This window comes from Cherax quadricarinatus, chromosome 18 (assembly GCF_038502225.1).
Source record: "Cherax quadricarinatus isolate ZL_2023a chromosome 18, ASM3850222v1, whole genome shotgun sequence".
NCBI lineage: Eukaryota > Metazoa > Arthropoda > Malacostraca > Decapoda > Parastacidae > Cherax > Cherax quadricarinatus.
The window spans coordinates 17860722-17877309 of record NC_091309.1 but is presented as its reverse complement, the minus strand read 5'-3'; the positions used below and the strand labels follow the sequence as shown (position 1 = coordinate 17877309).

General features: G+C 40.1%; 1 protein-coding gene across 2 annotated transcripts in view; it reads right to left on the bottom strand.

Moving 5' to 3' along the window:
* The window catches only part of spri (Src homology 2 domain-containing protein sprint), a 243129-nt gene extending 227344 nt beyond the window's left edge, over nt 1–15785 (bottom strand). For both annotated transcript variants that reach the window (XM_053777689.2, XM_053777692.2), the window contains exon 1: nt 15713–15785. The gene's annotated coding sequence lies outside the window, so the exon portion shown is untranslated. The remainder of the gene's footprint in view (nt 1–15712) is intronic.
* Nucleotides 15786–16588: the final 803 nt, after the last annotated feature.

Genomic DNA, 16588 nt, shown 5'->3' with positions numbered 1-16588 from the left:
GCGGGTAACATCCAAGGTAGAAAATCATCTCTTTCCAGACCAACTGTCTATCCTAACCTAACCTAACCTAACCTAACCTAACCTAATTCCTAACCTAACCTAACCTCACCTAACCGTACCTAACCTAACTCCATCAATCACCTCTATCCTAACCTAACCTAACCTAACCTAACCCAACCTAACTCCATCAAACACCTCTATCCTAACCTAACCTAACCTATCCTAACCTAACCTAACTCCATCAAACACCTCGAATACTACCTAACTTAACCTAACCTAACCTTACCTAACCTACCGAACCTAACCTAACCTAACCTAACCTATCCTAACCTGTCCTAACCTAACCTAACCTAACCTAACCTAACCTAACCTAACTTATCCTAAGCTAACCTAACCTAACTTATCCTAACCTAACCTATCCTAACCTAACCTAAACACTGACTAACTTTGAACCAACTCTGAACACCACTGATCTTCTTCAAAAAATGCTCTGCACATCATTTGAACACCTTCAAAAAAAACACCATCAAACACCTCCGAATACTCCCAAAAAAAAACACTACTGATTACTACCAAATCACCACTGAATACTACCAATCACCGTCAAAATCACCAGAAACTAAGTTTAACATCACCATCTAACATCCTTTTTATAGAAATCCCCTCAAATCACTATAACCAAGAACTCCCTCCCCATTTGGCGCATAAAAAAAAAGCATGAACACAAACCTAATACGCAAACACTTAGTACATGATCACCATCAACTGAAAACATATCTTATACACACACATAATATAACACAATCACCAACTACAATCACCCATGTTCACTTACCTCAAAATCACTAATATCACAGAAAACAATCATTTTTATAAACATTTCACACACACACACACACACACACACACACAAAAAAAAAAAAAAAAAAAAAATATTTGACAATATCTAAGCGCACTCACCTCACTACCACCAACACACGATGTCTCACCTCACAGGACCGACGAGCTCACCTCCAGTGACGTCACACTCCCATTGTGTTACTTGGTGGTTGGTAACATCACACCTAACCCCCCTTGTTTCAACCTGTTGTACCCTACATTATCTAAGAACACTATATCCAAGACGATTACCAGATTTTATGATCCCCAACACCAAGATCACAGAAAACACACATTTTTATAATTATTCACACAAAAAATCACGATCACCAATTCCATATCATGTTTACCGTCATCTATCAACACTAATCACCAAGATCACCAAAAAAAAATCTAAGATCATGCATCTCAAAACTACTATGATCACTGAAAACACTTATTTTTTAAACATTCGCACAAAAATAAGACATACACAAAAATACCACAACACTTCCACCAACATCTATAACATAACATGAGCACTATAACATATCACTATCACAAAAAAAAAATAATACACAAACACCCACATATTATACATTTCAATTGGAAATTTAAGACATGAGACATACTCACCAAATCTAAGACATTCACCTCCAACTAAGACATACACATCACCCCTAAAACTTCCTTCCTTATTCATTCCGTATATCTCCTAGAGCTGTTTTAACCCCGACGGATCCACCACGACGTAGGAGCCAGAGTGTAGTAGGTGGTGTTGGAGTTGTGATGGTTCCTCTGGCTCCTACGTCGTGATGGATCCGTCGGGGTTAAAACAGCTCTAGGAGATATACGGAATGAATAAGGAAGGAAGTTTTAGGGGTGATGTGTATGTCTTAGTTGGAGGTGAATGTCTTAGATTTGGTGAGTATGTCTCATGTCTTAAATTTCCAATTGAAATGTATAATATGTGGGTGTTTGTGTATTATTTTTTTTTTGTGATAGTGATATGTTATAGTGCTCATGTTATGTTATAGATGTTGGTGGAAGTGTTGTGGTATTTTTGTGTATGTCTTATTTTTGTGCGAATGTTTAAAAAATAAGTGTTTTCAGTGATCATAGTAGTTTTGAGATGCATGATCTTAGATTTTTTTTTGGTGATCTTGGTGATTAGTGTTGATAGATGACGGTAAACATGATATGGAATTGGTGATCGTGATTTTTTGTGTGAATAATTATAAAAATGTGTGTTTTCTGTGATCTTGGTGTTGGGGATCATAAAATCTGGTAATCGTCTTGGATATAGTGTTCTTAGATAATGTAGGGTACAACAGGTTGAAACAAGGGGGGTTAGGTGTGATGTTACCAACCACCAAGTAACACAATGGGAGTGTGACGTCACTGGAGGTGAGCTCGTCGGTCCTGTGAGGTGAGACATCGTGTGTTGGTGGTAGTGAGGTGAGTGCGCTTAGATATTGTCAAATATTATTTTTTTTTTTTTTTTTTTTTTGTGTGTGTGTGTGTGTGTGTGTGTGTGTGTGAAATGTTTATAAAAATGATTGTTTTCTGTGATATTAGTGATTTTGAGGTAAGTGAACATGGGTGATTGTAGTTGGTGATTGTGTTATATTATGTGTGTGTATAAGATATGTTTTCAGTTGATGGTGATCATGTACTAAGTGTTTGCGTATTAGGTTTGTGTTCATGCTTTTTTTTTATGCGCCAAATGGGGAGGGAGTTCTTGGTTATAGTGATTTGAGGGGATTTCTATAAAAAGGATGTTAGATGGTGATGTTAAACTTAGTTTCTGGTGATTTTGACGGTGATTGGTAGTATTCAGTGGTGATTTGGTAGTAATCAGTAGTGTTTTTTTTTTTGGGAGTATTCGGAGGTGTTTGATGGTGTTTTTTTTGAAGGTGTTCAAATGATGTGCAGAGCATTTTTTGAAGAAGATCAGTGGTGTTCAGAGTTGGTTCAAAGTTAGTCAGTGTTTAGGTTAGGTTAGGATAGGTTAGGTTAGGATAAGTTAGGTTAGGTTAGCTTAGGATAAGTTAGGTTAGGTTAGGTTAGGTTAGGTTAGGTTAGGTTAGGACAGGTTAGGATAGGTTAGGTTAGGTTAGGTTAGGTTCGGTAGGTTAGGTAAGGTTAGGTTAGGTTAAGTTAGGTAGTATTCGAGGTGTTTGATGGAGTTAGGTTAGGTTAGGATAGGTTAGGTTAGGTTAGGATAGAGGTGTTTGATGGAGTTAGGTTGGGTTAGGTTAGGTTAGGTTAGGTTAGGATAGAGGTGATTGATGGAGTTAGGTTAGGTACGGTTAGGTGAGGTTAGGTTAGGTTAGGAATTAGGTTAGGTTAGGTTAGGTTAGGTTAGGATAGACAGTTGGTCTGGAAAGAGATGATTTTCTACCTTGGATGTTACCCGCATTTCATGGCGTCTGTCTGTCCTGAGTTGGCGCAGGTGTTCATGATTATCTTAAATCTACCTTGGGTGTGAACCGCATTACCCCAGTGGTGATGGGGGGGAAGGGGTGACCCACAATGAGTCTCTCAGAGCAAGGAAAGTGTTTCTATTCGGAAATCGAGTAAATATTTCTACCATTGAGTGTGTTTACCAACAAGAAAATAATGTTCGATTTTACGATAAAGTTTTCAAAACTAATTTGGAAATATCCAAAAAAAAATGGAGTCGTTCAAAGTAATTCTGGAGTACTCTAATGTATTTTGGAATTGTTCTAATATATTTTAGGTTAGGTTAGGATAGGTTCGGCTAGGTTAGGTTAGGTAAGGTTAAGATAGGTTAGGTTAGGTTAGGATAAGTTAGGTTAGGGTAGGTTAGGTTAGGTTAGGTTAAGTTAGGTTAGGCTAGGTTAGGTTAGGTTGGGTTAGGTTAAGTTAGGTTAGGTTAGGTTAGGCTAGGTTAGGTTATGTTAGGTAAGGTTAGGTTAGGGTAGGTTCGGTTAGGTTAGGTTAGGTTAGGTTAAGTTAGGTTAGGTTAGGCTAGGTTAAGTTAGGTTAGGATAAGTTAGGTAAGGTTAGGTTAGGTTAGGTTAGGCTAGGTTAGGATAAGTTAGGTTAGGTTAGGTTAGGTTAGGTTAGGTTAGGTTAGGTTAGGTTATGTTAGGATAAGTTAGGTTAGGTTAGGCTACGTTAGGGATGTGTGTGTGTGTGTGGGATGTGGGATGTGGGTGATGTGGGATGCGGGTGTTGTTGTCGAACTAGAGATATCGAAAAGACGTTATAAGTGGGTTGTTTTTGTGACTTTTTCTGATGTAGTGTGGCCCCTTATTAACTTTAATGAACTAAAAGGGTTAAAACGAGAAAAAAAATGGGAGGTGTGGGTGTTGTGACTTTCTGATGAAATTAGATAAAACGAGAAAAAATTGTGGGTGTTGTGGGTGTTGTGGGATGTGGGTGTTGATCTTAGTTTATGGTGATTTTGGTGGTGTTTTGAGTGTATTCAGTGGTGTTTTAGTATTCAGTGGTGTATATGGGAGTACTCAAATGGTGTTTTTGGAAGTGTTTCAGTGTTGTTTGGAAATGTTCAAAGGTGTTCAAAGGTGTTTTGAGTGTGTTCAAATGTTGTTTTTTGAAGGTGATCAAGGGTGTTCAAGGGTGTTTTGAAGGTGTTCAAAGGTGTTTTGAGGTTATTCAAAGGTGTTTTGAGTGTGTTCAAATGATTATGAGAGTGTTTTGAATGTATTCAAAGGTGTTTTTGAAGGTGATCAAAGGTGTTTTGAAGGTGTTGAAGGGTGTTTTGAGTGTGTTCAAGGGTGTTTGAAGGTGTTGAAGGGTGTTTTGATTGAATTCAGCGGTGTTTTAGTAGTAATCAGTGGTGTAATAGGGAGTACTCAAATTGTGTTTTTTGGAAGTGTTTCAGTGTTGATTGGAAATGTTCAAAGGTGTTTTTGAAAGTGTTCAAGAGTGTTTTGAAGGTGTTCAAGGGTGTTTGAAGGTGTTGAAGGGTGTTTTGATTGAATTCAGCGGTGTTTTAGTAGTAATCAGTGGTGTAATTGGGAGTACTCAAATAGTGTTTTGGAAATGTTCATGGGTGTTCTGGGATGTGGGTGTTGTGGGTGTTGTTGTCGAACTAGAGATACCGAAAAAAAAATGTTATAAGTGGGTTGTTGTTGGGACTTTTTCTGATGAAATTAGATAAAACGAGAAAAAATTGTGGGTGTTGTGGGTTGTGGGTGTTGTGGGATGTGGGTGTTGATCTTAGTTTATGGTGATTTTGGTGGTGTTTTGAGTGTATTCAGTGGTGTTTTAGTATTCAGTGGTGTATTTGGGAGTACTCAAATGGTGTTTTTGGAAGTGTTTCAGTGTTGTTTGGAAATGTTCAAAGGTGTTCAAAGGTGTTTTGAGTGTGTTCAAATGTTGTTTTTTGAAGGTGATCAAGGGTGTTCAAGGGTGTTTTGAAGGTGTTCAAAGGTGTTCAAAAGGTGTTTTGAGTGTGTTCAAATGATTATGAGAGTGTTTTGAATGTGTTCAAAGGTGTTTTGAAGGTGTTCAAAGGTGTTTTGAAGGTGTTGAAGGGTGTTTTGAGTGTGTTCAAGGGTGTTTGAAGGTGATGAAGGGTGTTTTGATTGAATTCAGCGGTGTTTTAGTAGTAATCAGTGGTGTAATTGGGAGTACTCAAATAGTGTTTTGGAAATGTTCAAAGGTGTTCAAAGGTGTTTTGAAGGTGTTGAAGGGTGTTTTGATTGAATTCAGCGGTGTTTTAGTAGTATTCAGTGGTGTAATTGGGAGTACTCAAATTGTGTTTTTTGGAAGTGTTCAAAGGTGTTTTGAGTGTGTTCAAATGTTGTTTTTTTTTGAAGGTGATCAAGGGTGTTCAAGGGTGTTTTGAAGGTGTTCAAAGGTGTTTTGAGGTTATTCAAAGGTGTTTTGAGTGTGTTCAAATGATTATGAGAGTGTTTTTTGGAAATGTTCAAAGGTGTTCAAAGGTGTTTTGAAGGTGTTGAAGGGTGTTTTGATTGAATTCAGCGGTGTTTTAGTAGTATTCAGTGGTGTAATTGGGAGTACTCAAATAGTGTTTTGGAAATGTTCAAAGGTGTTTTTGAAGGTGTTCAAGAGTGTTTTGAAGGTGTTCAAGGGTGTTTGAAGGTGTTGAAGGGTGTTTTGATTGAATTCAGCGGTGTTTTAGTAGTAATCAGTGGTGTAATTGGGAGTACTCAAATTGTGTTTTTTGGAAGTGTTTCAGTGTTGTTTGGAAATGTTCAAAGGTGTTCAAAGGTGTTTTGAGTGTGTTCAAATGTTGTTTTTTGAAGGTGATCAAGGGTGTTCAAGGGTGTTTTGAAGGTGTTTAAAGGTGTTTTGAGGTTATTCAAAGGTGTTTTGAAGGTGTTCAAGGGTGTTTATGTGAGTATTCAAAGGTGTTTTTTGAAGGTGTACAAATGATTATGAGAGTGTTTTTGGGGGTGTTCAAAGTAAAGTGTTTGAGTTAGTTTTTGTGACTTTTTTTTTTTCTGATGTATTGTGTCCCCTTAATAACTTTAATGAACTAAAAGGGTAAAAAACGAGAAAATGCCTAGTCTGGAGACTGAGGGATGAGTTGTAATTTAATGAAAGTGCAGATAAATTAGAGATGTAAAATCTTATTTGGGAGTACTCAAATAGTGTTTTGGAAATGTTCAAAGGTGTTTTGAGTGTGTTCAAATGTTGTTTTTGAAGGTGTTCAAGGGTGTTTTGAAGGTGTTCAAGGGTGTTTTGAAGGTGTTCAAAGGTGTTTTGAGTGTGTTCAAATGATTATGAGAGTGCTTTGAAGGTGTTTTGAAGGTGTTCAAGGGTGTTTATGTGAGTATTCAAAGGTGTTTTTTGAAGGTGTACAAATGATTATGAGAGTACTTATGAAGGTGTTCAAATGATGTGCAAGAGTATTTATGAAGGTGTTCTGGGAGTATTCAGAGGTGATTTGGGGGTGTTCGAATGATGTTTTTTGGAGTATTTCAGTGTTGTTTGGAAATGTATAAAGGTATTTTTTGTGAGTATTCAAATGATTTATGAGAGTGTTTTGAAGATGTTCAAAGTAAAAGTGCGTATTTAACTTCGTAATATGTAAAATTGTGAGTAGTGAATTTAACGAAAGTGGATGTAAGCGATGTGGTGACTTTCTGATGCATGTGTCCCCTTATTAACTTTAATGAACTAAAAGGGTTAAAACGAGAAAAATTGGGGGTTATGAGTGAAAATTGTGAGGTGTTGGTTGGAGTGTGAGGGTTTGGGAGGGTGGGTAAAAGGGTAGACAAGATTCAACCTGTGTGCGCGGTCATCACGTGACGTCACTGACATAGGGGGCGACCTGATTCAACCTGTGTGCGCGTGACGTCACTGACCGCCGAGTAAACACCCTTCTTAGTTCATTTGACTTAATGAGAGGAAACTTTTAGTTCATTTTAAAATAATAAGGGGAAGATGTTTAGACCTGTAGTAAGCATGCCCCATAGGAGGAGTTCATTTGAATGCTTACCCCCAGAGGGGGGAATCCAAAAAACCTTGATCCAAGGAATTTCGAAAACCCCATAGGGGGGGATTCCAAAAATTTGATCCAAGGAGATGGAGAATTTCGAAAACCCCATAGGGGGGATCCAAAAAACTTGATCCGAGGAGATGGAGTCATGGTATTGTCGAGAAAATTTGGGGTGAAAGGAGGGGTACCCAAAAAAAACTTGATCCAAGGAGATGGAGAATTTGATTTCGAGAAATTGTTTGGGGATGGGGGTGAAAGGAGGGGTACCCAAAAAATTTGATCTGAGGAGATGGAGAATTTCGAAAAACCCCATAGGGGGGAATCCAAAAACCTTGATCCGAGGAGATGGAGAGCACAAGAAAATGAAATTCAAAAAAAATTCGAAAAAAATCGGAAAAAAATTCGAGGCGCGGGGGCGATCCGGATGACGCTGCAGAAGGCGCAGCAGAAGGCGCGGGCGGGGGTCGCGAAGGGCGCGGTCGGGCGCGCGGGCGGGGCGGGGCGCGCGGGCGGGCGCGCGGGCGCGCGGGCGGGCGCGCGGGCGGGCGCGCGGGCGGGCGCGCGGGGCGGGCGCGCGGGCGGGCGCGCGGCGCGACGGCGGGGGTCGCGACGGGGGGTGGGGGGTCGTGGGTGGGGGTATTGGTTGGGGGGTCAAGGGTGAGGTAGTCTCGAGGGCGAGGTCATGGTCAAAACCGGAAGTAACACCTAGGTGTGAAAAGGTGACCCTCCAGCCGCTGGTCCTAGACCGGAAGGGACCTCCCTGTAGAAGGCCTAAACCGGAAGTTCCTCGCTCAGTGGAAGGCCCTAACCGGAAGGGACCCCCCTGTAGAAAACTTCACTACTTGTATAATATAATATAATATATATGTATGTTTAGAATTCGCAGAACTGGCGAAATATTCACAAACACTAATCTCTGGTCGAAGAAGAGGACACTCGAATATATATATATATATATATATATATATATATATATATATATATATATATATATATTATATATATATATATTCGAGTGTCCTCTTCTTCGACCAAATATTAGTGTTTGTGAATATTTCGCCAGTTCTGCGAATTCTAAACATACATATATATTATATATTATACACACATATATTGCCTACCTACCTGCCAGATAGGCAAACATAATGTGTGTCTGTCTGTCTCTCAGATATATATATATATATATATATATATATATATATATATATATATATATATATATATATATATATATATATATATATATATATATATATATATATATGTCGTGCCGAATAGGCAGAACTTGCGATCTTGGCTTAAATAGCAACGCTCATCTTGCCATATAGGACAAGTGAAAATTTGTATATGCAATAATTTCGCCAAAATCATTCTGAACCTAACGAAAAAAAAATATTTCACTGTTTGTTTAGTATTAAATTAAATTATTGTAAACAAATCTAAAATATATTTAGTTGGGTTAGGCTAAAATAAATTGTTCTTGTTATAATAAGGTTAGGTAAGTTTTCTAAGTTCCTTTTGGTGCAAAATTATAAATTTTTACATCAACATTAATGAAAAAATATATCCTTAAACGTATATGAGAAAATTTTAGAAAGGACTTAATTTTAAATAAGTTCTTGCTAATTGACCAGTTTTACATATTCGGCACGACATTATAATATATATATATATATATATATATATATATATATATATATACACACACTTTTGACAAGTTTCGATAGTTTTTCTGCTCCCGGCGCCCGGCCCTGAGCTAAGCTCCGGTCAAACATGTGGCTTCTCGAATTCAACCAGAACAAATGCAAGGTCATGAGAGTTGAAGGTGCTGGCAAGCCGGACAGAGTATAACATGGACAGAGAAGCTGCAAATAAACCGAAATGGACCTGGGGTAAGTATAACACCAAGCATTTCGCCAGAAAACCACGAAGTGAATAACTCCGCGACATTTGCAAGATTAGCAAACCTCAAAATAAGGCTTCAGACATTGAGTATGCGGCCCCAGCATGGAGTCCACACCTAATGGAACCCATACAGAAAAGGGCCTAAGGTTTGCAACCAAACTAGTGCTAGAACTGAAGAGAGGTTGAAGGAACTGCACCTGACGACCTTGGTAGAGAGAAGGACAAGGGAAGACATTACGACATATAAAATTTTAGGAAGAAATAAGGCAAATTATGAAAGACTGAATTAATCAGAGCAGGTTCCAGGGGTCAAGAGGTGGAAGCTGAAGACATAGACGAGTCATAAAGTAAGAAAATATTTCTTCAGTCTCAGGGTTGTCGAAAAGTGGAATGACTCGAATGAGGCAGTGGTCGAGGTAAACTTAATCCACAGCCTCATGAGTGGGCATGATAAAGCAAATGAGGTCAGAAATCAGTGAGAGCAAAGTCTAGGGGCGGGCCACGAGTCAAGTCTCAACCTGTGCAGACATCTGGGCGAGTACACGATGACAAGACTCAAGGTAACAGGAACGATACTCATATCGACATGTGTCGACACCAACACAGGTCATCCTTCACATCCTCACGTTAATTAACACAAGCAATATATTTACTTCCTCTCATCTTTCCTTCCTCGTCGACTTGTTATTCCTCCTCATTACTGGTGCTTCCTTTATCAGAACTGCGCTCCCTTCCCGCATTTCTCTTCTTAATTCTATCCAATCCTCCCCTCTTCCTGCTCTTTCCGTTATTCCCTCTCCCCCCCACCATGTTTTCCCTAGTTCTCCCCACTTCCCGCCTAAATTTCTCCAGCCCCAGCCTACGCCTGGACTCAAAAACAGCCCCCGAGGACACTACTTTTCCCAGTCATCTTTAAATAAAACGCGCAGCCGTAAACGGTACGTTTTTGAAGGTTCCCCTGAGAGTGTTGAGTCTCACTCTGGGATCCCTAGAGCTCTGGGACCTTTTCAAGACAACCACACAAACTTGTTACGGTCGCGGTGTGATAAGAGGTACTCCTGTATTAAAATCCCAGCACCCCGTACCTCAATGATCTGTTTAAGACGTATCCTCCACATCAAAATCCAGCCACCTGGATTATATAACACGCAGGGCATACCATGCAATTTCCTTACGCACACCTTAGCCCCCACACCTCCCTAACTTTCACACCCTACACCTTCCTAACCACTCACATTCCACACCTCCCTAACCCCCAAACCCTACACTTCCCTAACCCCCAAACCCTACACCTCCCTAACCCCCAAACCCTACACCTCCCTAACCTCCAAACCCTACACCTTCCTAGCCCCCACACCCTACACCTCCCTAGCCCCCACACCCTACACCTCCCTAGCCCTCACACCCTACACCTTCCTAATCCCACACCCCGTACCACCCTAACCTCCCCGTCACCCGAAAGCCAAATTTATATCTGTGTTTTGACCTTCGGCATAAACATCTTTTTCTCAAAGTGTTTTCCTTAGACCAATATCTGTGCTAGTTTTTTCCAGTCACGCTTCGTTTATAAAATCCTCCCATCCTCACCTCCAACACTCCATTCTCATATCCATCTCACTTCCATCCTCACCATATCTACATCACACGCCAATCTTCCCTCCATCATTTTGTCTATCTTTGCCCTTTCTCCATTTCCATTCACCTTCAACTCCTACATTCCCTTCCTCACGAGATGTAATTCCGCGTTAAGGAAACCGTTTTTTAAGTCCTAATAGCTACTAAGCTCACAGTAGAACGCCTGACGTTATCCTCGATGCCCTGCGCAAGTCTCCGAGTTTACTCCGACAGATTTCATTACTGATATATGAAACCTCTCCAATGTGATGGTACATGACAAAAACAAAAGTAGCTTTTGTTCTATCAAAGAATAAAATGTATCAAATTTTATCGAAAAACTATGCATACTAACGTATTCCTAGCTTTTATTTTCTGCTTTCGTTGAACTCCTTCGCGTCTCCGAACACCATCCTAACACAAGACCACCAGGTAGGTTTGGGTAGAAAGAACGAACAAATCTGACTATTGCCAAAATCAAATGTTCAATGAGTGATCTGTATGATAGAAGCCACTCACTGGCACTCCCTAATACATACCTGGAGGTTACCTGGAGGTTATTCCAAGGGGTTAACGCCCCCGCGGCCCGGTCCATGACCAGGCCTCCCGATGGATCAGGGCCTGATCAACTAGGCTGTTACTGCTGGCCGCACGCAGTTCCAACGTACGAGCCACAGCCCGGCTGATCCGGCACTGACTTTAGGCATCTGTCCAGTTCTCTTGAAGGCAGCCAGGGGTTTATTGGCAATTCCCCGAATGTTTGATGGGAGGCTGTTGAACAGTCTTGGGCCCCGAACACTTATGGTGTTTTCACTTAGTGTATCAATGGCGCCCCTACTTTTTATTGGGGGGCATTTTTCATCGCCTGCCCAGTCTTTTACTTTCGTAGGGAGTGATTTCTGTGTGCAGATTTGGGACCATTCCTTCCAGGATTTTCCAAGTGTAGATTATGATATATCTCTCCCTCCTGCTTTCCAGCGAGTACAAGTCAAGTGCTTCCAAGCGTTCCCAGTAGTTAAGGTGCTTGACAGAACTTATACGTGCAGTAAAGGTTCTCTGTACACTCTCTAGATCTGCGATTTCACCTGCTTTGAATGGAGATGTTAATGTACAGCAGTATTCCAGCCTAGAGAGAAAAAGTGATTTGAAAAGGATCATCATTGGCTTGGCATCTCTCGTTTTGAACGTTCTCATTATCCATCCTATCATTTTCTTTGCACGTGCGATCGTGGCACTGTTGTGATCCTTGAAAGTGAGATCCTCAGACATTACTACTCCCAGGTCCCTTACATTATTTTTCCGCTCTATTGTATGGCCAGAGTTTGTAGTATACTCTGTTCTAGTTATTATCTCCTCCAGTTTTCCATAACGGAGTAGTTGGAATTTGTCCTCATTGAACATTATAATGTTTACCGTTGCCCACTGGAAAACTTTGTTTATATCTTCTTGGAGGTTAACCGCGTCCTCAGCAGATGACAGCCTCATGCAGATCCTAGTATCATCCGCAAAGGATGATACGGTGCTGTTATGTATATCTCTGTCTATGTCTGATATGAGGATGAGGAATAAAATGGGGCGAGTACTGTGCCTTGTGGAACAGAGCTCTTCACTATGGCAGCCTCCGATTTAACTCTGTTGACCACTATTCTAATACAAACCAAAACATACAAACTAATTAAAATTATTCATACAATGACTACAATTCCCATTAACAAGAGACCTTGGGTCACATATACCTTTGTGAGTTTCGAGAGTTTCCCCGTACTCCCGCAGCACAACTCTAGGTCTGGCTTATCCGTGCTAAGGAAGTAAGAAAACTCTGAAACCAGTCAAATGTCTCATCTTAAATCGATAGGAATTAGTTTCATAGTGATGACTCCTGTAGCATGAAGACCGAACATCTGTATGCTATCCAACTCTGTGCAAGTTGCTGTTGCTTGTCTACAGAGCTCAGGATATAATGAAGGTGGCCGAGTAAGTTAATAAGCTGGTGTCAGGTGTGTCACAGATGCATTGCTGGTTCTTGCCTACCTACCTTACTGCTGTTGCAGCTGCTCCCACAGCACCTACCTGCAACACAACACAAACTATCAATCACAGTTACAAAACTCTTCACATAAAAGGACATAGTTCTTACCCAGTATATAATCATGAACGTTTACAAAACAGCACACTCACCAGAAATTTAATGTTGTAAATGGGTTAAAAAATGTATCTATTTAATTAGGCAAATATACTAACTGCACAAAAGTATTTACAAAAATAAAATACAAGGAAAATATCACGTGTGATCAATAAAAATCACATCAGAACTTTCTCTTCTCACAACAACGTAAAAATGATAAAATCAACAAATTTCCATAAGTGTTGCAGAAAACATCCACTTCTGAACACATCAACCAATCTCCTCGATAATTCTGACATACCAAATAACAGGGAGAAGAATGTACCTACTGTGGGGATATTTTAATCTCATCATTTTAAAATATTCTAGAGATAGTGTAATAGTCCTTTACCCTGTCTTGTCTGTGTGACCGAGAGCGCTCGGTCTGTGCCACTTACGGCCTTCTCTGTCTAGTGGGGAGAAGGGGAGGAGGGGGGGGGGTTATGACCCTCTCAAGGGCCGTTTAGCACTATCCTAACAATCCTGGTGCCCAAAGAGTGCCATGTGCCAGATGCTACTGTAAACACAGGTGGCACTTGCAATATGATAGCCAGAGACCCAATTTGTTTACCGAGGTTTCAGAGCATTGTTGCTATTTATTATGTTATACTGACCGATATTCTGACATATTGAAAGTGGGTGATTAACACTTACCATTGCCAGTGTTCTGGCAACAGTGCTCAAAGTTGGGCCACCCATGTAGGCTGGGCAGCCGGTGTTTGAACGCTCCGAGTGCAGGCTTGTGGGGTGAATCAGAGGGGGCAGATCATAGTCATGTGTCGTGACTTCTCTGCAAGAGCGCCTAATTAATTACCACATCTCCCTGAGTGTATTAGTGAAAGACTCGGCACCTTTATCATGTGCTCAAACTTAACTCTGATTCACCCAGTTAAACAAATGGTTAACTATCTTTACCTTAGATAAATTAGACACATGTGCAACACCTGGCTATCATTACTGAGGAAATGTATCGCCACAAAGTGGCTTCATCAATTCAATGACTGGTGAAGATCAGGAGTTTGAAGTAATCAGTCCCTCAGCGAGTCTATGTAATCAGTCCATCAATCTTTTCAAGACTGATGGACATTTATCAACTCGTCAGTACTCTGAACCATTTATCTACATACCTTTACCTTTATACTTTTGAAGAATTTCTAGAGTTTACCTATTCCCGGAGCCCGGTCCTGGGCCAGGCTTGTCTGGCACTAAAATGTATAATAAGATACACATATAAGTGTACCATGTGCAAAGTTAGGAAACTTTAATTATAATACGTTTCGCACAAGGTTAGGTTAGGTAAGGTTTGTAAGGTTTGTTTCCTGACGCAGGTCTTAGTCACATGACGACTCGCAGCTAGAGCGTTTGGTCATCTGACAGAGGCCTTCCGCTTCAAAAATTATGGTACAAGGCATTAGCACAAGTTTAATCAATTCCACATTGTTAATCAATCCAATATTGTTAGATCAACATTGGAACACTAACCTGCCGTATGGTATATAGATCATAAATTGTTAATTAACGCAAAAGATAAAACAGAATGGCTTTTATAATGGAAATAAGAGTTAGAGAGACTCTCACATCCTCATCATCTTCCTCCCAAACATCCTACACAGCCTCGCCCGCAACCTAGCAATGAACTGTCATGAATAATTCCAATGGGAAACGAATGAATAATTCTAGGGCAAAATAGCAAAGTAACAAGATGAGGCAGACAGTCAGACATGGACTGATATAACACATTAAAAAGCTGACTGACAGACAGACAGGGACGGACGTGCGAGTAATAAATCTTGACAGGACCATTAGAAGACAAATGTCTGGGGCCCGCGTCATCGACCACCAGCTGCTCATTGTTAACGTCAGTTACATATTAAACTACCAAACCACACTAACCTCACTCTCGTGCCACTGTACACCTCTCCAGCAACTACAGTTGATGTATTGAATAGTTATATATTAAATATTGTAAAATAAATTTTCATTCTTCAAGAGCAACTATGCGCCAAAATATGTATAGATGTGGAAATAATTTAACAACAAAATATGAAAACTCATTCCACGAAGACACGTAAAATGTTTTATGTTTGGCAAATAACTCGCTACAGCGACGAGCTACCACAGACCAGCAGCTATTCTCCTGGAAATCTTACTAAATATAAACCGAAAAGAAAAATAATGTCTTCACTTACAGTACCAACCCTTTAAGATCTACACGGAATCAATAGTAGATATTCGTGCCATTGTGGCCGTGGGAGCAGCAGTCTACCTATTTATCACCACAAAGAGGAAATAACACAATTTTCAATAAGTAGATTAATTTCACCTAAACAGTGCGTGGGACACTTTGGATGTATATATAGTATAGTAAACAGTCATCGTTCTGTTAAATTAACTGCTATGACATTACACATCAACGGATTCTTAAATGTCTTCCGACTACAGGTGCGTCAATACATCGGCTGCTAATTCCATTATGCAGACGAAAAGACGTTATACCTCTGAGATATAACACAGATCTCGTCGACAAGATCACCCTGGCTTAACACTGCACAACATAAACACCTGTCAATCCTCCTCAACACTGTACATTAATAAAACCTCACTCAAAACACATTACCTATACATCTCACCGCACAATGTTACTGCTGCAGGAAAGTAGATAGTTCGAAACTGCAATATTCATGAAGATATATATTAAAATATAATACCTGAAGGCCAAGAAAAGCGAAATAAGAGGAATACGATGTTGACACTTGTTGCTGCAGGTGACACAAACAGTGATGTCTCTGCCCTCACTGAACCTTCCTCACACAACACCACGCAGCAGAAACAAAAAGAAGTTAATGTTAATTTTAAACAGAAAAAATCTATTTGGACTGCCAGAGAAAACAATACTAGTTTATTACCAATTCTAACTTAATGCAAGTGTAAAAGAAAATTAAACAAGCAGGAAACAAGAGAAGACAAGAACAATATAACTGCTACATGTATGAGCCCCGTGACCTCTTTCTCATTATATATATATATATATATATATATATATATATATATATATATATATATATATATATATATATATATACCAGTTTAGTTTAATCTTCTTATGTAGTAGAAGTAGAGTAGCTGATGTTATTATCTACGTGGATTGTGGCCTTAATGACCCTCATGTAGTTGATAGACTTTAAACCGAAATAAATTAACTCGTTCCTGAAATCCGTGGGGGTGGAGGCGCTTACACTACCACCACCACCACCATAAGGAGAGTATTCCCATCACTTGACCACCACCACCATAATGAGAAGACAAACCCACCACATCCAAGTGGTTGTATCCAACGGCCATTTTTTGTTACGCAGCAGAGTTTACATGCAAAGAGCTGTTATCTTACCTCAGCTCATTTCAAAGTTTAGCCATATGTATGGCACACTACTAGACTACTCCCCCCTAACCTCGGGCCTTCCAAGAGGCAACCCACAGCAGTCGACTATCACCTAGGCACCAATATAGAGGGGCAGCAGGTGTAAGCCTATATAATACTGTGGGTCTATATAAAGTGTAGGGGGGCCTTAGCAATGTGTTAGAGG